The 22783-nt window shown below is 53.1% G+C and overlaps 1 protein-coding gene across 4 annotated transcripts in view; it reads left to right on the forward strand.

Annotated features, from left to right (window-relative positions):
- The first annotated feature begins 1804 nt into the window (after nucleotides 1-1804).
- SMOX (spermine oxidase) overlaps nucleotides 1805-22783 on the forward strand; it is a 45392-nt gene continuing 24413 nt past the window's right edge. For all 4 annotated transcript variants that reach the window (XR_014296024.1, XR_014296025.1, XM_082643903.1 and 1 more), the window contains exon 1: nucleotides 1805-1982. The gene's annotated coding sequence lies outside the window, so the exon portion shown is untranslated. The remainder of the gene's footprint in view (nucleotides 1983-22783) is intronic.

The following is a 22783-nucleotide window of genomic DNA, read 5'->3' on the forward strand; positions in this document are numbered from 1 at the left end:
GGTCTTTTGTTGCTGCGCGCGGCTTTTCGCTAGCTGTGGTGAGCGGGGGCTACTCTTTGTTGCGGTGCGCGGGCTTCTCATTACCATGGCTTCTTTTGTTGTGGAGCACGGGCGCTAGGTGTGCAAGCTTCAGTAGTTGCGGCTCATGGGCTCTAGAGTGCAGGCTCAGTAGTTGTGGCACATGGGCTTAGTTGCTCCGTGGCATGTGGGATCTTCCAGGACCAGGGCTCGAACCCGTGTCCCCTGCATGGGCAGGCAGATTCTTTTTTTTTTAGTATATGTGCTGCCGAAGTGAGCACAACAGGCGGATTCTTAACCACTGCGCCACCAGGGAAGCCCTGTCAAGTCCATCTTAATCTTGTTTAATACAAGTCTTTGGAATAGAGACCATTTTATGGATGAGAAAACTGAAACACAGATTAACTTCCTCAAGGCCACATGGAGGCAGAATCCAAACCCAAGAAAGCTAATCCTGAGAGCCCACTTATAAACATTCTGCTCTCCTTGGTGACAGGGAAGGATTCACAAAGGAGGGTGTGACATTTAACCTGACATTTAACTCCAAGGGGACACAGGGGTTTGTTAGGAGCAGGGAGAAAAGCTTCTAGGTGGAGGGAATAGCTTGGGCAATGACAAAGACTTTGTGCTAAGAAGAAACCTCACCTGAAATTCACCTTGTCCCTGGCCTGCAGTCTGTACTCAGGAGTGTCCCTCTTTCATGGGAGCATCAAACTCCATTTCTGCAGGAACACCTCTGTCTTCCTGGCCTCTGGACCCATGTGGACCTATGCTCTGCACTGGGGCCTGGTGGGTTCCCTGTGGGGTCCAGGTTAGGTGGGGAACCCTCCTCAGCCTGAAAGACAGTTCAGGCAGGGACCCAGCTTCCACAGAAGGCTTGCCCCCGTTGGACTGGATCTCTATCAGCCCCAGGAGGCCCTGGAGATGCTCACAGGTTAAACAGAATGAAATAGTCAGAGACCACTGCCCCCTACTCCCCCTTAAAGTAGAACAATGAAAGATTACTGGGGAGCAGAATCTCAAATAGAAAAAGAATAAACAAATAACCTCCAAATCTTTGATGTTTTTTTAAGGAAAAAAATGACCCTCATACTTACAGTTGCTTCGGGTTTTATTAAATTCAGGACGAGGCAGTAGGTACCAGTGAAAGATATTTCTTACAGAGGCCACCTCCGCTCAAGGTCGTGGCTGTGAAGGGACAGGCTCCAGCGATTTGAATGCCCCCTTTCCCCTTGCACTTGAAGGTTCGAGATTAATGCGAGGAGGTATGGGAGGGGGTGGTGGTGGCTGGGTGCGGCAGTAGTGTTGCAGAGAAAATGAGGTTGGAGGTGGCCCCCTGGGGACGAGCCCTCTGACCCCAACTGAGATCCAGTGGAGGGTCTGCCAGAGTGAAGACAGCTCCGGGAGGAGAGAGAGGCGCCCCTTCCTTTCAACAGGAGGGTTTCGAGTTCTGCGGGTAAACTGAGGCCTGCATCCTTGCTCTGCTCATCGCCTGGCAGGCAGCTTCGGCTCCACGTTACGCCCAAGCACAGGGCGCGCAAGGCTGGGCTGCCTGCTTTTCTTTTGGGGACAGGTGGGGACGTTCGGCGCCCAGCTTGAGGAGGGGGCCGTGGAACCCAGGTGGGGAGCGCTGGGTCCAGGTCCCTCCGCAAGGAGGGTCACTGAGGTTCCCTGCCAACGCAGCCTCCAGCCTCCCCACCCACGGCGGGCGGGTCGGGGGAGGAGCTCGGCGCGTCCCCGCCCCGAGGCGGAGAGGGGGCCGGGCCTGAACAGATTGGGAGGGGTGGGCCGGGGACGCTAGGCGGAGCGGGGCCCCACACAGGCCGCGGCGGCTGGCTCGGGCCCCTACGGTCCCGGCGGCGGCTGGAGGAGGAAGCCAGGCGGCTGAAGAGAAGGGGAGGCGGAGGAGGCCGAGGTGGAGAGCCGCTCGTCGCAAACTCACTTCCCCGGCTCAGCAGGGAAAGGTACCACGCGCGCCTGCTCCCGGCTCCCCGACCCCCGGCCGCCGGCCCCGCTCGAGCGCAGGCTGGGGCTGCGTCCGCCGCGGGAGGGTGAGGGGCCCGCCGCGGCCCCGAGGGCTCGGCCGGCCCGGGGCTCCGGCAGCCGGAGCGGCGCTCGGGCGGGAGGGCCAGGGTCCCCGGCATTCCCGGAGGCCGGCGAGGGCGGTGGGCGCCGCGCCCCTTCGCTCGCGTCGTGGGAGGCGGCGGTCAGGCAGGGTGGCGGTGGTCCCGAGGCGGGGGGCTGTGGGAGGGTGGAAGGCAGGCAGGACCCTGGGGCTGCGTGCAGCTGGGGAGCGCCCGCGGCGCCCGGCGGGCGCGCTCCGTGGGAGCAGACAAAGCCGGGCGCGGACGCCCCGCGACGGCTTGGGCCGCCCAGAGCATGGGCACTGGGGAGGGAAGAGGAGGCGCCGGGACGACGGCTGGGACACGGGGAGGGGCTGGGCCGCCCTCCCAAAGGGCGTCCAGGTGGTCTCCTCGGGGTGTCCCCCGGACAATGTGGGGAGCAGCTCTCTCCGAAGACCCAACTGGGTGCTCACGGGCTGCGTTGGGCTAGGCGAGAGCCAGGCTCGGAATGGGGTAGGCAGTGTCGAATGCTCAATTTGGGGGAGGGACTCAGAGAAGCCACTGCCCAGGGGTCGGGTCTGGGGCTCTGGTAGAGCCAGTGAGGGGCCTGGGGACCCCCTCGGAGCTTGCACTAGGAAGGGGGGTATGGCCTAATAAGAGAAGCGCCGTGGCTTGCACCTGTGGTGAGATGTGCCCACAGGTTGGTTGAACAGTCTGTCTGTGGTGGCACATCCCGTGCCATTCCGCGGAGGGGGTGGGTAACTTGTCCGTGTTTGGAGCAGGCAGCAAAACGGCAAGTGTCTGGTGGGGGGGTCACTGGAATGGGTAGGCGTGCATCTGTAAGTGTGTGTAGCGAAGGCCCCACATCTGCGTTTTGCATCTTTGCCCCCCTCCCCTTTCCTCTTGTTAGCTGGGCTCCTGCCACAGGCTAATGCCTAACTAGGGTTCCAAGATGGTCTGCTCCCTGTCCCCCATTCTTCAAGTTACTTCCCCTCTCTCCAGTATTAAAAGTGGCTACTTTCCCCTTGGATCATTCACAACAGTGTAAGAACATGCTTTGCCACCCCTCCCCTCCATTTTATGGCCCCCCTTTTTGCCTTCATCCCTCATTCTCCCCTAGCTACAGACACACTTCTCCACTTCCCTTCACAGCAAAACTTCTCCAGAGAGCTGTCTGTACCTGTGGTCCCTGGGTTCTTCAGCTCACTTGACCTGGCTTTGGTCCCACCGATTCACTGAAACTACCCAAGTAAAGGTCTCCTGTGATTTACACTCCCCCACAAGTAGGTCTTCCTTGACCTCCCTTGGTCTTGATCATTCTCTCCCATATCCTTTCTTGGCTTCTCCTGGTTTTCTTCCTTACCAACCCCCCTTTCCCCCCACCAAAGCCCTTCCTTACTTGTCTTTAAGGACAACTCCTTCACTCACTCTGAATGTTGGAGGATCCCCAGGCTCTGTTCTCAGCCCCCTCCTCTCCCCTGAGTCCCTTCTATTTACATAGCCCTCAAGCTCTCATTTTTTCTTATAATTTTTAAAATCAAACATTTATTTACAAACACAGGTCTTAAGTGTATATCATTTTCATTCTCATGATTTTAAGTAGCAAATTTTATCTCCAGTCCCAACCTCTCTATCCAGCCACCCATCTGATGACTTATGGTGTCATAGGTATGAAAAAGTTAATATGGGTGAAACAGAACCCTGACTGTGCTCCCCAAGCATGACTCTCCGCAGACCTTCCCATCTCAGTAAAGGGCCTGTAACCCACCCACCATTAAAGACAGGAAACCAGGTGGCATCATCTCCTCCCTTTTCCTCCCTCTCCACATCTAGCGCTACAGCAACTGCTTTTGGTTCTTTTTGCCAAATCTATCTCAGGCCTATTCTTCATGCTCTGACTCCACTGCTGCTGCCCTAGGCTACTGCCCCAGGCCAAGCCACCTTTTATATCTTGCCTGAATATTGTAGTAGCTTTTGCCTGCTTTCCCTAAGTCTGCAATTGCCTCCTCAAATCCATTTTAACAGAGCAGCAAGAACAATTTAGAAAAATATTTAGTCTCATTCCTCTAAGACACTCAATAGCTCCCTGTTGCACTTGGAATGAAATTTCAAAGCTTTCCCCTGGCCTTTCAGATCTTCCAAGGTCTGGTCACTGCTCCCCAGCCTTATCCTAACACTGTCCCCTTTTCATCTTCCTGACAGTCACACCTGAATCACTTCTGCCTCTTGAACACCTAAGCTTTTTCCTGCCCTGTGTCCTTTGCCTGTGCTGTTTTCTCTGCCTGGAATGTTCTTCCAAGGTTTTCTACTGGGCTGGCTATGCTCTTTCTTATTTTTCAGGTCTCAGCTTAAATATGCCTTCCTCATATGCCTTCCCAGTCTTGGTAGAAGCCCCTCATTCCCTGTAATTCATTGTAGCACCTGGTTTACTTTCTTCATTATGTTTATCACAGTTCATAACCATTTGTTGCAGTTGTCTGTTTACTTTTTCTGGCTTTCTAAGGGCTGGAACCTTGAATGAATGGCCCACTGCTGAATCTAGAGCATTTAGCACAGTACGTGGCGTGTAGCTGATACTCAGGAAATCTTGAGCCAGGTGGAAAGGTCAGGGCAGTGCAGGAGCCCCTTGTAAACCTCAGGTGATCCTAAGGATTTTTGTTTTCTTTCCATGAAAGCAGTTGTGCAAATCACTGCAAGAATCTGAGGGGGTCAGTGGGAAAAAGGGAAGGCTCAAAGGCAGGCCTGTATGCCTAGAGGGAGATTGGGTGGGTCTGGGGGGCTGTGGAATTGATGTGGGTTGCTGTGGGTTGGGGAGAAATGATTTCCTTTGCTCTCTTTGGTGGAAATCCAGACTGGGTCAACAGAGGGGTGTGTGCCTGTGTGCTTGTGTGTGATTTCTAACTCATGAGATGGGGATGGCCTGGGCAGCCAGGGCTTTATTTTACTCAATCTCTTGGGTGACTGTTGGGTGCCTAGCTCTCAGGGCAGGGAGTTGAAGGGGAGGAAGAAGCTGGAGTTGGGGGTCTCTGTAGACCCTTGTCTTTCCACCCACAGCTCCCCTTTTTGCACAGAGGAGCCAACTGAGAATTGAGCTGTTTGGCTAGTGCTCTCAGAATGGAGGGCTAAGAACTGAGGGACCTCAGATCTGGGAGAGGGAAGCTTGGCCCTGGACAGGGGGACTGGTGATGGACCAAGGTGACATTGGGAGGTGAGTGCTGGAACTAGGGGATAGGGGTTCAGATCAGGGCTGGGCTGGCATGCCTAGGAAAGGCTTTGAGCTGGGATAGATGGAAGAAAGGAGGGTATCCTGGGTGGGAGAAATCAGGCAGAGGCCAAGAGGCTAGGCCAGGGCCCTGGTACACTCACTGCGTGCCAGGCAGTGTTCTAAGGACTTTGCAAATATTAGCTCCTTTGATACTCTTTTCTTTTTAATAAATTTATTTATTTATTTATTTATCTTTTTATTTTTGGCTGCATTGGGTCTTTGTTGCTGCACATGGGCTTTTTCTAGTTGCAGTGGGGGGCTACTCTTCATTGTAGTGGCTGCTCTTGTTGCGGAGCACGGGCTCTAGGTGCGCGGGCTTCATTAGTTGTGGCACGTGGGCTCAGTAGTTGTGGCTCGTGGGCTCTAGAGTGCAGGCTCAGTAGTTATGGCACACAGGCTTAGTTGCTCCGTGGCATGTGGGATTTTCCTGGACCAGGGCTTAAACCTGTGTCTCCTGAATTGGCAGGTGGATTTTTAACCACTGTGCCACCAGGGAAGTCCTCCTTGAATCCTCTTAACAGCTCTGTAAGGTAGGTCTTATTCCCATTTTACAGACTGGAAGACTGAGGCACAGTCATACACCTGGGTAGTGACAGAGCAAGGATTTGAACTTAGGCAGCCTGGCTCCAGAATAAATGCTCTAAGACACTCTACTCTGTCACTTCTTTCATGCCTCTCAGATATGTGCCAGCTGAAGTCTTCTTAACAAATGTTTTTTCGTGACCCACAGAGGTGCCTGGCCTTGGGGTTGGGGAGGTAGGAAAGAAGTCACACCCTGTAAGGTAGAAGGGGTCCTCACTCAGAGTGGGCAGCTGAATCTCTCTGTTTCTTACAGGAGGGGCTTTGGGCCCAGGCCAGGTAGTTGGGTGTCACGCACACTGTGATTTCCCGGAGCTAGGGAGGACAACTACTTCTCGTACAAAAACAGCTCCCTGCTTGAGATGCCACCATTGGAGTGTCACTTCTCTGGGTTCAGCATTGCCACATTGCCCTCTTCATCTGCCTCTGGAGAGCCCAGAGAGGTCAGGTAGGAACTCTGCAGATAAACTGGCCTGTTTTATATTCCATCTAGGATGTGGTGAGGTGGAGCTTCAGACTTGGCCTTGGGAAACCTGGATGGGGGTCTGAGTAGGGCTGGACTGAAGGTGGGAGCAGAGCTGGGGGAACAGAGAAATGGGGACTGCAAAGAGCTTAATCCACTTCAGTATTGGCCCTGTCCTTACCCCTTTTTGTCTGTCTGTAAAATGAGATTAGAGAGACTTTTTTTTTTTTTTTTTTTTTTTTTGCTCCCCAGAGGTTGTAGAAGCCAGGAACTCCTTGAGGTTACATGCTTGAGTACCTTCTTGCAGACCCAGGGTAAAGAGTGAGGACTCCCATGGGATGCCCGTCTGTAGGAACTGGGCCAGGAAGGAGGGAGTGGGGAGGAGGGTGTGACAGCCTTGTCCTTTGAGGCTTTCCTGTTTGGTCATGAGGACACCTCTGGGCAGGTGACTTGGCCTCCCAGGGGCCTGGCTAATAGTCTGAGAAAGAGTTTGCTGACCACACAGGGCTGGAGTCTCTTTGCTGCAAATTCTGACCCCAGCGTTTAGGGGATCTGCTCATCTATCTCAGATCCTCCCAGCCCCCCAGGAAAAGAGGGAGGCAGACTCAGTGGCATTCTCTTCTGCATTTTGGGAAACTGAGGCCCAGAGCAAGCACATTGCTGCTGGAAACTCACTAGGCCCATGTTTCTGAGGAGTGCTCCTTCTCTGGAGTATGCAGGAGGCTTGTCCACACTGCTTGAGTCCTTGTCTGCTGAGTTGAGGTGAAGGCTGTGGCAGAGCCTGAGTCCAGCAGGCTAGAGCTGAGGGTGGACTTTCCAACAGCTGGACACTGGGCCTTGTTACCTGTGGTTGGCATCTGGCATCTTCTATGTCCCACCCTGGTGCTTGGGGCCACTGGGAACACAGGACAGGGTCCCCACTCACCAGGAAATAAGAATGAGCCATGCCAGATGTGATGTAATGAGATGCAGTTCAGACCAGCTTCTTGGAGGAGGTGGTGCTTTTAGAGCACCCTGAAGTCTTGGGTAGCTTTGACCGACACAGGAGGGGATGGCATTCCTGAGGTGGAGGGGGAGCCCTGGACAAGTCAGTCAAAGCATTGATTGTCAAGCCACTGAGTCTAGACTTGATTCACTAGGCCCTGGGGAGCCATCGAAGCTTATAGGCCATAGGTGCAAGGAGTTGATTAGAGTAGTGGTCTATAAAATTACTTCCCAAACTCTAGCATACATGTGGACAGCTTGTTAAAATTCAGGTTCCAATTCAGCAGGTCTGGGGTGGGGCCTGAGACTCTGTGTTTCTAACAAGCTCCTGGGTGGTGTGATGCTGCTGGCCCATGGGTTATCTTTGTGTAGTGAGGGTTGAGACTGGGGACTTTGGGCCAGGCAGGTACAGGGATGGGCACAGATCAGGTGAGACCTGAAACAGATAAAGGGGACTGTCCTGGCTCCTGTGAACTGTGTTGGGGGAGGCGTATAGACTGCTTGTATGGGGGCAGGGCAGAGGGGAGCATGTGGAGGGTATGGGATGCAGAGGCTACTCTGTTGGGGGGGTGGGGCTGGGTGAGGTGCTTCTGGGGACTTGGATCTCAGGCTTGGAGCACAGGCCTGATTTCTAGGGTGCCTGACTTTGAGGAGCTCCCAAAACCATGAGAAAGTGTCTTAGGTGACTGCCCCAGGGCAGGGTGACATGCAGACGGCATGTAGGGCATCTTATCTTTCCCCACAGCCAAGCCCGGCCCTGTGGTTAGCCAATCTGGGGTGAGCACTCTTCCTCCAGCCAGAGTTGGGCCAAGGAGATTGGGGAAACAGCTGACGCCAGCCTTAGACATGCCATCTTCCCCTGAAAGCCCTTAAAGTTCCCCCAGCTGCTGAGCTCTCACCCCCAGTGAGCATCCCTGACCCCCGCCTGGCCTGCGTGAGTCCTTGTAGCCGCCCTGATGGTTGCATGAGCTGCTGTTGGGGTCTTATCCCACTCAGGCCACCTCCCCAGTGCACCTGGAAGTGGGGAGGCCTGGATGCTTCATTCTGCTCCGCCCCTGGCAAGTGTCCCTACAGGCTTCCCTACAGGCAAGTGTCTGCTCTGCTCTGAGGACTCAGTTTCCTGTAAATTGAGGGATTCAGTCCCCTCTCTGGGGAGCAGGGGGGAGAGTTGCAGGGTTTGTTGAGTAGAGCACTGCATCTTCCCAGAATGGCAGCTTAATACATTTTAATTGTGGTTTGCTATTGAAACTTGTGTGCTGATGATGGAGTAGAATGAGCAATTTGCCCAGAAGAGCTGTCCCGCTTGATTTGGGGATCTCCCAAGACCCCTTGTTCTCTGGTCTGTGCAGAGCCTGAAGGGTGGTATCTGAGACCACTGGTCAGATGAGGTCCCTCTAGACCCTAGCAGGAGGGTAGGCAGTCACCTCACCCAAAGAAAGGTGGGAAGGGCAGACACTAAAGGCAGAGGTTCTGTTGCCCTGGGCAGTGCCAAGAGGGGCTTTCAGGTTAAGCTCTCAAAATGTCACTCATGGGGCTTCCCTGGTGGCGCAGTGGTTGAGAGTCTGCCTGCCGATGCAGGGGACACGGGTTTGTGCCCCGGTCTGGGAGGATCCCACATGCTGCGGAGCGGCTGGGCCCGTGAGCCATGGCCGCTGAGCCTGCGCATCCGGAGCCTGTGCTCCGCAACGGGAGAGGCCACAACAGTGAGAGGCCCGCGTACCGCAAAAAAAAAAAAAAAAAAAAAAAAAAAAAAAAAAGGCCACTCATAACTCCTAAAAGGATAACCCCCCCCCCACTCCCCCTCTTGATTCCTACCCATGTGCCCCCAGCTGTGCCAGGCTGTCCTGAGGGGGTGGGAGGAGGTGGCATTTCTCAAAGACTGTTCTGAGAAACCTCAAGCGTTCAGGGAACAAACAAGGGTAGAAACTGGAAAATCCAGTCCACTATCCTATGGGAGATTCAGAATGCATTTAAGAGAATTAAAGGCTTTGACAAGTCCTGTAGAAAAGAAACTGGTGTTTTCTAAACTGATTTGACCATAGACAATTTTTTTTGTGAAGACATCCTAATAATGACCAACTGACCAATAGAACACCTGGTGGGAAGGGCTGATGTGGGAGGATGCTGCTCCCTGAGAGACTACAAACACGGGTGATGGGTGGGCCCAGAAGTGCCGGGGAGGGAAGGTAGGATGGAACAATAGCTTCCTGGGGGGAGGTGGACTTGGTGGGATGGGTACATTTGGAGAGTTAGTGGAAGAAAAGGGTACTGTAGAGGGAGGGATGGCCTGGAGGGGACTGGGGCCCAGAACCAGCCCTGGGTTCTAGTGGCAGCAGCTTTGCTTCACTGGGTGGGTGGGCAAGGGACCCAATAGTAGCCAGGCCTGGGTCTTCCAGATTCTGGGAGGGCCTCCTACCCCATCCTTCCCTCCCATCTTCTTGGCCTGCAAGTTCTTTCTCAGCCTCTCATCTCAGAGAGTGAGGTTGTGATCCCTGGGCAAGAAGGTAAAACCTCTCTGTGCCTCACTATCCTCATTTGTACCGTGGAGATAATGTTACCTCCCTCATAGGGTTGTTGTGACACCCAGATTCTTGTTGGCTGCTCTTAATGTGATTGACATGGCTGCAGGCAGTGTCCCCAAGAAGGACCCAGGGAAGGGGACACTTGTCAGGGATTTGGGAGGCACAGAGGTCAGCAGAGAGCATGTAAGGCTCAGGATAGGGTCTTGATTAGAACAGAGGGGTGATTTTCCAGAATGGCAAGAAAAGAGTGAGGACTGACTTCCTGGGGGAGTGGCTAGCAGGGTGGGGATGTCTGGGCAGAGTGAAGAGATTTCACAGGCCACCCTGGGCCCTGTGGGCCTAGTCTGGGTATGGGAGTCCTGGGGTCCAGTGGGTGTATGTAGGAGACAGGGGGGCTGAGGGCAGGGAGGAGGTGTCAGGGACCTGCCTTCATTCATTAGCCCACTGGGAGCCATTGAAGGTTTTTGAGCAGGGCAGTGGTTTGATCAGATCAGTGGTTTAGTGAGAAAAGTGGCAGGGTGTGATGGTGGGTTGGGGGTACAGGACCCCTCCCCCCTCAGAGAATTGCTGTGTGCTTTCATGTTTCAAGCATGGGGAGGGGCGAGTTGCTCATATGACCCTCAGATTATCAGAGCTCTGAGTCATTTTCCCAAAAGTTTAGGAATCTCACTCTTGTCACCTTCCTGGAAGGGGTGTCTAAAGTGTAGGACAGGGAGAGTCCCTGGGCTTGTGCTCATCCTGCCTCCACTGTCGCTGGGAGAGGTCAGTGAGGCCACGCTGCCTTGCCCCTCACCACACCTCGTATCCTCTGAGGTGTGAGGACTCGTTTTGTTCAGCAGCTCAGGTGGAAGTGATGGGGTGCAGCATTTCAAACAGCGACCCAGAAGTTGCTGTAATGGTGCGATGTGGGTAACAGGCCTACGTGGTGACAACAGCCCTCAGGGAGGCCCTGGTAGGGGGTGCTCAGCGAGCTTTCTTACCCAGTTCAGCTGCACTTTCTTCTTCCTTTGGCCCTCTTTCTTCCTCAAATAGGCAGGAGCCCAAGGCTTTTCTTGCTCTCTCTAAATCAGGGGTCAGTAAGAGGGAGGATGAAGAAAAGCAAACCAGGGTGGCTTGGCTGTTGTGTGGCGGGGGTAAGTCCAGTACCCCTGCCCCTCAGTCCAGATTCCTTTATCATCTAGCTGCTTCTTGCGGGAGGGTGTTAAGGAAGGTGTGATTTAAGACCAAGAGAAGCAGCACTTGGAAATGAGTTGTAATTTATTAGGAAACAGAACAAAGAACCCAGCCACCCTCTGCAGCCTTGTGCCAGGCCCTGGTAGACCCATAATTCCTGTCCTCCCCATGTGGCCCACGGGGCATGAGCTATTTCACAAATGGGAACACTGGCAGTGCCAGCAAATGGCATGACTGGGTCTCAAGCCCAGGTTCTAGGACATCTGGTTTCATGCCCTTTCCTCAAGTCACAGACCCCTCAGAGCCCGTCTCCAAACCTTCAACCATGCCTTCCTACCCACAACCAGACCTATTCCCCAAACCAGCCCAGCCCAGCTCCCCCAAACTCCTGACTCTAGGGAGAAGACACTGATGGGTGCTCCTAGTGGACTGGCAAATAACTAGACCTTGAGTCAGCTAAGTAGGAGACACGCAGGACCTCCAGTGGGCAGACATTCATAGGAAAGATTTGAAAATGAGGCCTTTAAATGTTAAACAAACATACCTCTTTTATCTTTTCTATTTTGGAAAATTAAAAAATCATATACAATTAATGCAAAACTTTTGAGCTAATCTGAGAAAGTAACTCAAGAAAAGGTGATAAACTTGATTCATTCCTCGGTTTTAAAAAAAAGAGTAAAGCCTGAGCCTTAGTATCTTACTGAGTATATTTTGGAGTGCCTTATGTTAGATGACAGGTTGTGGAAACTCTCTGAAACTCAGTTTCTTCCTCTGTAGAAGGGGGATAGTGACATGAAGATTAACCGAAATATTCCACGTGAAATGCTTAGCATTGCCCTCTGTACCTTGGACGTACTCAGTGAAAAATAGTGGTAACAATGATGATAGAATTATAAGAACAGACATTTCTTGATTCCAAAAGCTGTTCAGTTATTAAGTCTCTCTTTGAACTCAATAAAAGAACTTGAAGAATATGTTTATTGTCTAAGCTCAGTGTCTTAACTCCATAGGTGTTTTATGGATTGAATCATGGGGCCCATGGGTGCATTTTGAAATGAACACCATTGGCTTTTCAGACCTAGTTCCAGCTCTTTCTGAGGTTGTCAGGGGTGGGGGAGGGTGGTGTTCTGCTTCAGCGTTGAACTTTATGAAGAGCCCTTTATTGGGTGATCCTGTGTCAGGAGATCCTGTGCTAGGACTTGTTAGGAGAGCACAGTTAAACCACCTTGGAGTTACCAGAAGGGGAAAATCTTGGGCCAGATGAACAGCAGGTGACTGTTTAGAGGGAATTATCATTTAGTTGCTCTTAGAATTTTCTTTTGTGCTGCCAAAAGCCATTAGACCACTATCCTTTTTTTTTTTTTTTTTTTAAATTTTTTATTAGTTTCTGCTTTATAACAAAGTGAATCAGTCATACACATACATCTGTTCCCACATCCCTTCCCTCATGCATCTCCCTCCCTCCCACCCTCCCCATCCCACCCCTCCAGGCGGTCACAAAGCACCGAGCTGATCTCCCTGTGCCATGCGGCCGCTTCCCACCATCTATCTACCCCACGTTTGGTAGTGTATATATGTCCATGCCTCTCTTTCGCTTTTAGACCACTATCCTTGTCACTCTTTATGGAGGATAAAATCAAGGGCAAAGGTCTGTGGTCTGGCAAGCCTTAAGCCAGTCCCTGTGGGGCAGGGAGACTAGGGTGGCTGGCCTGCAGCCACCTGACTAACGCCCTGGCCAGGAGGCAGGTGATCTCCCGGCGGCAGCCCCAGTTTTGGCAGTGTAGCTGGGGTAAGCTGCCAGGCTTGGGGACACCTCCTGCTAGCCCCGGGTGCCTGGCACAGTGTGTGCAGTGTCAGTGTGTGGGGACGGGTAGGACAGAAGTGCCAGGCTGAGGGCTGTCCTTAGGCCTGCTGCCCCGGGAGGCTGGGTGAGGGCCTGAGAGGTGGGCAAGTGCTGGGTAGAGAGAGATGAGCTGAGCATTGTCAAGCCCTTCTTTACCCCTCACTCTGTCTGGGTGGCCTCCATCACACCTGTGAACCTTTCTGATATTTCCTCATCTATAAAATGGGCACCAGGGTGTTTGGGAGGATTAAATGATGCCATGAATGGAAAGTGCATGAAGGTCTTAATAAATAGAGATTTGCTATGGGGTTTATCTGTTGGCTGGAGTTTTGGGGGATGTTTTCTTTTTTCCATGTTGTGATCATGCATGCCACCTTTGCTCTGTGATAAACCATGCTGAATGGGGGTTGGGGGTGGGGAATGAGCATAGAAGAGGGAGCTTTGCAGGAAGAGAGTTTACAGTGGAGGGGACCCTCTTCCCACAAGTACTGCCTGAACCCAGCAAAAGCCTTGGACAGCCCAGCCTTGCTGTCAGGGCTGCTGTCTGCCCTGTGGGCCAGGAGCACGAGTCCTGGGCTGGGCAGAGTGGGGACCCACCCGTGGCTCAGGAGAGAGGATTGGCCTGCAGAAGACCCCCCCTCCCTCCCCCCTCCCCCAGGGGCTGGAGCCGAAGCACAGACGGGCTTTGTGCAGAGTCACGAGGGGCCGGCAAGGGGGAACTGCACCGGCTGAGCTGTCTCACAAGCCTCAGTTCTTGTCAGTGGTTTTGAAAGAGTCAGGGGAAAGTGCTGACAGTGCTGTCCTCCTTCCCTCCAGAACTGTGAGGCCTGTGGCTCCTGGCAGGGAGAGGGGAGAAGCCTGCCGGGAGGCTACCTCTTCTCTGCCAACTCACACCTCCCAGGCTTCAAGTGCCCCATCTGCTGAATGGGTGGATCTCCATGTGGGGACACTAACCCAGGTCAGGGGCTGGTCAGGGCCATGCCTGCATGTGATGCCCTATGCAGTGGGGCTGGGAGAGGGGCCCTGGGCTGTGTGTTTGGAGGCAGGCTCAGCCCTTCGATGGGAGACGGCCTGGAGAAGCGTTCCCAACTCTTGTGATAGCCCCAAGGAGAGAACTGGGCTCTGGAGTCAGACCACCGGGGCCCTCCTCCCACCTGTGGGTCTTGCACCAATTTTTTATCTTTCCTACCTCACAGGCTTGTTGTGAAGGGAAAAGGAGGTGACCACTTGACACAGAACTTGTAAGGGTTAGTCCTGGTGTCATGACTGGTCACCCAAGTCATCCTGACCCCATCCTTGCTTTTACCCCCATATTTCCTCATTCAGCAAGTCCCTAGGAGGTCACCACAGCACTTTTTGCCCTCTGGTCCTCTGCTGCCTGTCACTTCCTCTGTTCTGGCGTCCCCTTGTCAGAGAGGCTTCCCTAACCTCCCTACACAGAGCAGCTGCCTCTCCCCTTTCCTGCTTTGCTTTGTGGCACCTCTCACCCCTGATCCTCCAAGGGGAGGCATCTGGCTGTTTCAGTATCTCGAGCGCCTGGTACAGAGTAGCACTCACTCAACTTTTCGTTGTTGTTGTTGTTCTTGTTGTTTTTATTGTGGTAAAATATACATAACATAAAATTTATCATTTTAACCATTTTTAAGTATAGAGCTCAGCGATATTAAATATATTCACATTGTTGTGCTACCATCACCACCATCCATCTTCAGAACTATTTTTCATCTTCCCGAACTGAAATTCTGTATCCTTTAAACACTAACTCCCCATTTCCTCCCTCCCCTGCCCCTGACAACCACCATTCAACTTTCTGTCTCTGTGAATTTGACTACTCTAGGTACCTCATGTAGGTGGAATCATACAGTATTTGTCCTTTTGTGACTAGTTTATTTCACTTAGCATCATGTCTTCAAGGTTCATCCATGTTGTAGCATGTGTCAGAATTTCCTTTTCAAGGCTGAATAATATTCCATTATATGCATGTACCACATTTTGTTTATTCATCCATCGATGGACACTTGAGTGGATTCTACCTTTTGGCTATTGTGAATAATGCTGCTATGAAGGAGCGGGAAGCTGCCTTGAGGGAGACAAAGCATAAATCTCTCTGAAAACTTCTGAGTGGTAGCCTAATACCCATTAGAGAGCAGAGCTGGTGTGATGGCAATACCCATTTTGCAGATGAGAAAACAGAATCTTCCACAGGTGTTCAATGCAGAGCGCTTTGGGAGTCGGGCAGCAGCTGGGGAGGGAGGACAGTGGGAGACCCTCAGCCTAAGCTGGAAGCTGGAAGCGGACCTTGGGTACCGCCTGGCCTTTCTGCTCTCTCTGCCTCCTCTACTCCTGTACAGGCAGATCCCAGATGTTCTGGGCTGGCCTGGAATCTGCATTTGGAATCTGCTCTAGAGAAGTGATTCTTAGCCTTGGCTATATGTTAGCATCATGTAGAGTCCTTAAAAAAATTTCCATGCTTGAACCCCACCCGGAAGAGTCTGATTGAGATGACCCAATCTCCGGGCTTGGTATGGTCTTTTGTAAAAATCTCCAGGTGAGTCTAATGCACAGGCTGGGAAGGCATTCCTGTCTCCTGGGCCTTGTATGCTGTAGGGCCTGGGCCAGGCTCTCTGCTCACTCAACCCCAGCCCTGAGTTTTAGAAAAGAGGGAGCTGGGACCCTGAGTAGGATGGGGAGTTTACTTTGGGGTCTCTACTCTGAGGGGTCTCCAAGGAGAGAGAACTGCTGACTGTTAGTTACCTGGTGCTGTGTAACAAACTACCCCAAAACTTAGTAGTTTAAAATGGCAATAAACAGTTATTTTCCTCATAGTTTCTGTGGGTCAGGAATTTGGAAGCAGTTAAGTTGTTTCTGGTTTGAGGTCTCTTAGGAGGTTGCAGTCAAGGTGTTGGCTGGGAGTGCAGTCATCAGAAGGCTTCACTGGGGCTGGTGGATTTGCTTCCAGGGTGGTTCAGTCACATGCTTAGCAGGATGGTTTGGCTGATGGTAGGACTCAGTTCCTTGCCTCTCAGTGGGCTTATGTGGGTTTCTTCACAACATGGTGATTAGCTTCCCCTCTTGTAAGCAGTCTAAGAGAGCAAGGTGGAAGCCACAGTGTGTATTATGCCCTAGTTTTGAAAGTCACACTTCGTATTTCTACAATGTCCTATTGGCTACACAGATCAGCTTGGGAGGGGACTGTAGGGCATGAGTACCATGAGGGGAGGATCATTGAGGGCCATCTTGGAGGCTGGTGACCATACAGATTGTCCTGTTTTTGCAGTTTCAGCCTCACAGACCTTGCCTGGGTGGAGGAAGTGCCCCCAGTAAGTGGTATGGCCCTTCTCTCTTACTTGTCTATTCCTCCCCATCATCAGACCATAGCAGTGCCACTGTGGGGTGGTGTAGTTCTGAGGCCTGGAGGTCTTGCTTTGGAGTCTCCATGCAGGAGGGTCTCTGACCTCTGTACTGGCTGGATTTCCCATCCCCACCCATGTCTGATGTCCTGGCCCAGCCATCCCTGTGGTGACCCCAGTAGTGTGCAGACTTAGGCCTGTAGGAAAACTAATATAAAAACCATTGCTGCTACGTGCCTGGCTCTGGGCTAAGCACTCTGCATTGTCACACTCAACCCTGTGAGGCAGGGACTCTTTATCCCCATTCTAATGATGAAGAAACTGAGGCTCAGGTCACTCATCTAAAAAGTTGTGGAGCCTCAAACCACTGGTATTCAAAAACAAGGGTCTGTATGAAAACCATGGTGCAATAAGGTATTCCCAAAGGAGGAGGCTATTTAGCAAGCTGAGTCATCAAGGGAAACATAAGGAAAGTGTGTGTGTGTGTGTGAGTGTGTGTGTGTGTGTGTGTGTGTGAGAGAGAGAGAGAGAGAGAGAGAAAGACTAAAGGGAGGTGAGGAGAGAGGGAAAGGGAGAGAGAGAGAGGAAGAAAGGTGTCTTCCTGGGGTTCCCCAGGGGCCATGGTGACTTGGGTGCCTCAGAACAGGGCTAGTATGGTCTTGAGGCTGGTTTTCTCTCTCCAGATTCAGCCTTTCTCAGGGTAGTGAGTGACTATGAGTGCCATCTCCCATCAGCCCTCCCCTGCTCATGGCCTGATTTGATGTCACCAAGGGCAGTCTCGCACCAATGTAGTCACTGGCATAGTAACCAGTTCTGTGGTCTCTTACATTTCTGTGGTTGATGACTTCCTAGGGGGGCGGGTTTAGAGTTTGGGTGTCACATCCTGCTCAGAGGGAGGGAATCCAGGCCATGAGGTCTCATCCTAAGGATTGCTAAAGGGAGCCACAGTGAAACCTGTGCCTTTAGGACTTTGCTGAGGAAAAGGAAACTAGCTAATAGGGTCTGGGGTCAGGGCTGGCCTCATTCAAGGTAGGGGTGACTGTTCCCATTCTACAGATGGGGTGACTGAAGCTCAGGTGCTAATGGACTCACCCAAGGGAATGCTGGTTAGGGACAAAAGCTGCTGTCTGGGCAATTTCATCTTCTCCAGGAGTGGCAGCCATCATGTCAGACCCCTGACCTCTCTCTGGGCTGAGGGAGCATGGGCTGTGCCTGCCTCTGGAAGATCTGGGATCTAAGGGGAAGAACGTGGGCCTTGCTTGCAGAGAGGTGACCTGGCCAGTTAGGACCTCTGTGTGCAGACACACACAAAGATGGGAAACCAGGGCATGCATGGATCAGAGATGGAAGCTGAGCTGGTGGGGCTGGCCCAGATTTTGAAAGGTTCATAGGAGATGTTTAGATGACTAGTACCTGATCTGATCTATTGTCAGAGCGTGATCCATTCATTTTTGCTGAAGGTGGATGGGATCTCTAGGATGGAGTTTGGGATAAAGCTCTTTGGGTGTGAGTATGGGGGCAGGAATGCAGTCCTGGACTCTGCCCTGGTCCATCTGTTTCTCTCTCCACTGCCAGCTGAGCTTTATGCCCATCAGAAAGACCCAACCCTTTCTCTGACTTCTGTCCATGCTTTCTTCCCCTCCTCCACCCCCACTCAGGTAGTCTCCAGTTTCTGTCTCTGCAGGCAGCTATAAGCTGGGGTCCTGAAACAATTCACTCAGGTCTATCCCACCTTGCAGAGCATCAAGGGGAACAGAAGCCAGCCAGAGCACTCACCTCTCCAGGAATACCTTCCCCACCTGCCCACCAGTGCCTTTGTGGGCCATGCCTTTGGCTCTGACCTCCCCTCTCTCAAACACTGAGTTTAGGGCTGTCTTTTTCCATGCAATACAGGCTCCCCACTTCTCTTCTGAAAAAAGGCTTACAAAGCCTTTTAAAATTGTGTTTTTAGGGACTTTACACATCTGGTTGCAGGGAAGAGGTGTGGGTAATAAAGACATTGTGCTTGGAGAAAAGTCTAAGTGCCAGGAAGGAAGATGGGGCCCCTAGAGCCCATTCCTCATGTCAGCCTGTGAGGGCCAGAGAACACTGCTGGCTGGAGGGCTCTGCAGAATGAGGCCCCCGTGCCTTGTCTCTTTTATTGATTGAGCTTAGGGTTGGCTAACGGCCACTGTATCTGATGCCTACTCCCCACCCCTTCCCTGGCCAAGACTGGTGGGATGGTCAGGCTGAGTCAGGGTTGGGGGTCAGTCAAACACAGGCTGTGGGATAGTCTGACTGATGTCGATATCAAGGTCCACTCTGATATTAGGGTTGGGGCCAAGGTTGAGGCTGGAGTCTAAGCTCAGGTGAAGACTTGGGTTCTTCTACACATGAAATGGAGCTCTGGGTCCTAGGAGAGGTGGCTCCCTCCTCCGTACTAGTCTCTTTGGGGATTATCCTCCCTCTCCCTCCCACTCTGAGGTGGCCCTGGCAGGTGGCCACACCTTTTACCTGTGCTATCATTTAATTCTCCCAGCAGTCCCACCAGGTAGCTGTACCCCCATTTTACAGATGGGAAAGTTTAAAGACTGAAGGAGGCAGGCAGTTAAGCATCAGATGGGGCTTAGATAACTATGTCCAGGAGGCGGGGTACAGATGCTGTGTCCTTGGGGTGAGTTCAGAGCTATTGGCCAGGTGGGGCCCAGAGAAGGGAAGACACTGGTCTGGGGTCACCTGCCAAGAGAGACTGAGCTGGGACCCGAATCCAGGTCTCTGGGCTCCCAGGCCAATGTTCTCTCCCTTCCCCCTGTGTCTTCTGGGCTGACAGGCTGCTCCTGCCCTGTCCCCACGTTTATTCACCCCAGCCTACCTTCCGTGGCTGGCCAGGCCTGGCCCAGAAATCCTACTTCTTTCACTTCCTGGCTGGCTGGCCTGGGTGAGGAGGACTGGGAGGGTCTGGCTGGGAGGAGTTCAGGCTCAGTCTCTCCTTGGGTTTTAGGGGTGGGAGGAGCCTCATGGGCAGACACAGAGCCCCTTTGTCTGGGCCACTGTGCAAAGCAGCTGGTCTGGGATTTCTGGGCGTTTTTTACATTTGAAGAATAATTGCATTGTCTGGGGGGTCCTCGAGAATCCAAATCCGCAGCCCCCCTCCCCCTCCACCCCCGAACTGCCAGGCAGTCTAGAGAGATTCCTCAGGACCAGTACCCCAGCTTCCCTCCCCCTCCCTTCCTCCTGTTAGAAGCCTGAGGCAGAGAGCGATTTCTTCAGGGAAACTGAGGTTGGGGTGCTGCCCTAGGGCACTAGGAGTATCTTTTGGGAGGTGACACTTGTAAGTCCCTGACGGCGAAGGTGCAGGTGGCCCCCAAAGCCCTGGACAGAGCTCACATGAGCAAATGTGTGGCTTACAGGAGAGAAGCCTGCTTATTGGAAAGGGTGGGCCCATTTTTTTTTTAATTAATTAATTTTTTGGGGTCACACCATGCGGCATATGGGATTTTATTAGTTCACTGACCAGGGATCCAACTCGTGCCCCTTGCATTGGAAGCACAGAGTCTTAACCACTGGACTGCTAGGGAAGTCCTGGGGTGGGCCCATTTTGGAGTGCTTCAGCTGTTGGAGTCTGGACCCTAAGGTCCAGGTGGGCTAAATGCCTTGGCCATACTCTTCTCTGGGAAATGGTCATTCATCCTGGAGTGACCTTGAGGAAAGGACAGGGAGACAGACATATTTGGGAGTAGGCTGTGTTCAGAAGGGAGCCAAGGATGGGCAGACTTCTTTTGTTTCTTCTGAGGGGCAACTCTGGAAGGGTGTGGGGCACCTGGGAGGCTGGGCCCCTTGTGGCATTGTTTCTGTTGTAGTGGTCACTGTTAAGGGGGGAAGTGACCTGCTGATTGCCTGATGAGCTGAAGTGGACTCCAACACTGAGGAGGAAGGGGTGTCCTGCACCAACCTGGGCCACTGACCCTTCTTGTGATTCACTCCCAGGGCCTTCATCCAGTCTTCATCCATCCTTCTCTGGTGACCCTGCCATGGGACAGGGCCTTTCTTCCCTCTTCTTTCCCTGCTGCCTTCTTTCCAATTTGGCTTCTTGGGCAGGTTCAGTCAGGGCAGTGTTGGCTCTGGCCTGCAGGGGGAGGTGGTGGCCTGCAGGCCAGAGAAGTGGTGTGGGTGGGGGTGGAGCGGGGTGGGGTAAGGGTGGGAGGCAGTGGGGCATTTGGGCATGTTGAATGGGGGTGGACCTGATTTCTTGAAGCTACTAGGCGTGGCCTGCCTGGGGACACAGCGGCCCCAGCCTCCCACCCCTATTTTGCCTTGGAAACAGGAGCAAGTAGGCATGTGTCTGTTGCCCTGTGCCTCCCTCCTCCCTCCTCCCCGTCCCTGCCTGGCTGAGCCAACACTTTTTTCTTCTCTCCTTTATCTGCTCAAAAAAGTACAGGGTGTTCTGTTTCTCCTGTGCATACAGATCAAGGAGGGGGATGTTATTTATTTTTTTTATTTACTGAAGGCAAGAGAAGGACAGGGAGGCACCATGGAGCATTAAGTGATTCTTCTTAGGCATTTTCTCGTAAGATTAAAAAAATTCCAAAGGAAGAGATGACACAAACCAACAGAAAACAAATGTGCTCCCCCCGCATCCTGAGATAAGAGGGCCCAAAAGTCCAGTTCAGCATTTAGCTGAGGGCCCAGCACACAGTAGGTGTTGCTACATACAGTTTTCTCTCTTCCATTCAGTTTGGACCCCAGGGTACATTGGCTCCATGGGCCACTATGGGGGACCATGAGGCAGACGCCTCATTTTTGCCATCTGTGGACTGTGCATGTGGCTTCTCTGGCTTCTTGCGGGAGCCCAGGGGTTGACAGGCTCATCTGGGACAAGGCCTGTGGAGAGACAGAACTATGGGGTTAGCAGTGAGGGCCAAGGGAATAGGTGACCTATGTGGTGGTCCCTGTTTACTTGCTCCCACCATGGCACCATATGTGTGATGTCTCTTTGAGTTGAAGGTCTCTAATATGTTGGGAACTTGGGGTCCTTTCTGTGTTCATCTTTTTTTTTTTTTTTTTCTTGTGGTATGCGGGCCTCTCACTGTTGTGGTCTCTCCTGTTGTGGAGCACAGGCTCCGGATGCGCAGGCCCAGCGGCCATGGCCCACGGGCCCAGCCGCTCCGCGGCATGTGGGATCTTCCCAGACCCGGGCACGAACCCGTGTGCCCTGCATCGGCAGGCGGACTCCCAACCACTGCGCCACCAGGGAAGCCCTTTCTGTGTTCATCTTAAAGGCAGACTGCCTGCCTGCATTTCCCACAATCCATTCCTGAAGCCTGTACCAAAGGCAGTGTATTCGTAATTTAGCTACAGAACTTTACAAATGATTTTCCCGCACAAGGCTCTTAAAAATGCTGACAGTCTCTTGACATCCATGTAGGGCCTTATTTAACTGTCACAATAATGCAGTTAGGACAAGCTGGGCCACTTCAGAGAGAAGGAAAGGGAGGCTGGGAAGCCAGGAAGTTCAGGTAGCCCCCTGGGAATGCACTACTGCCCCAAGCATTCCTTAACCTCTACCCAAGGCTGCAGTTTATCCTAATCCCCGGGTTTTCATAGGTGGTGCTCCAGGGAGGCTGGGAGGTTCTGCCATGAGACCTGAGGGACCTCAGGAGGTAGCGGGAACTCCAGTTTCAACCCAGTTACACCCTGGTCTCCACAGGAGCTTTTCGAGAAGGGGTTCCACCAGTAAGGTCTGAAAACCACTGTAGCGATCCCACCTCTTTACTGTGTAAAAGTGGTTGTTTTGGGGAGGGCGGCCTCAGGCTGGGGGTGGGGCTGGAGGCTTAGAGAGGCAGAGCCCCCCAGTCCTGGGGAACTGGGGCGTGGGGGCGAGGTGGGCAGTCTCCACTCTGGCTTAGCATAGCAGGGTGCCCAGCTGTGGAGGCCGATAGCAGCAGCTCTGAGCTCCCTGTGTGTTTACAAACCTGACGCAGAGCACGCTCCTTGCCTGCGCCGTGGGGCGGACTCTTCCTCCCTGCTGGCCTCTGGTGCAGGCAGCCACACCCTCACCTCTAATTTTAGTCCTCTAGTCCTCCGCCAGAACCTGGGGGAGGGAGGGGAAGGTGGGGTGGCAGAGGGGGAAAGGAGGAAGGGCAAGGGGGAGGGGAGGAAAGGGCTTGAGCCAGCTCTGACCTCCATGCTCCCAGGAGGCCGAACAGAACATCACTGGGACGGGGGTGGGGGTTGAGGTGGACCGCAGAAGGACAGAAAGACATAGGAGGGAGGAATGGGAAAGCCGGGACACAGGCTCTCCTAGAAGAAGGCAGGGATCCAGGCTGTGTGGGGAGCCCCTGCCTCTGAGGGTCTCTGGGCCTCGGGCGCCACCTTCTGGCCCTCTAGGGAACCAGTCCCGCACCGAGTCGGCCGCCTGGGGGTGGGGGGTGGGGTGTAGTTTGGAGGGAGTTTGGGGGCAGGAGTGGGGTGACATTCCTGTGCGTGCCCAGGTGTGGCATCGGCAGGTGAAGTGGGCAGGGGAGGTGCAAGGAGCAGCTTCTCA

The sequence above is a fragment of the Mesoplodon mirus genome, assembly GCF_964341445.2.
Source record: "Mesoplodon mirus genome assembly, chromosome: 15".
Taxonomy (NCBI): domain Eukaryota; kingdom Metazoa; phylum Chordata; class Mammalia; order Artiodactyla; family Ziphiidae; genus Mesoplodon; species Mesoplodon mirus.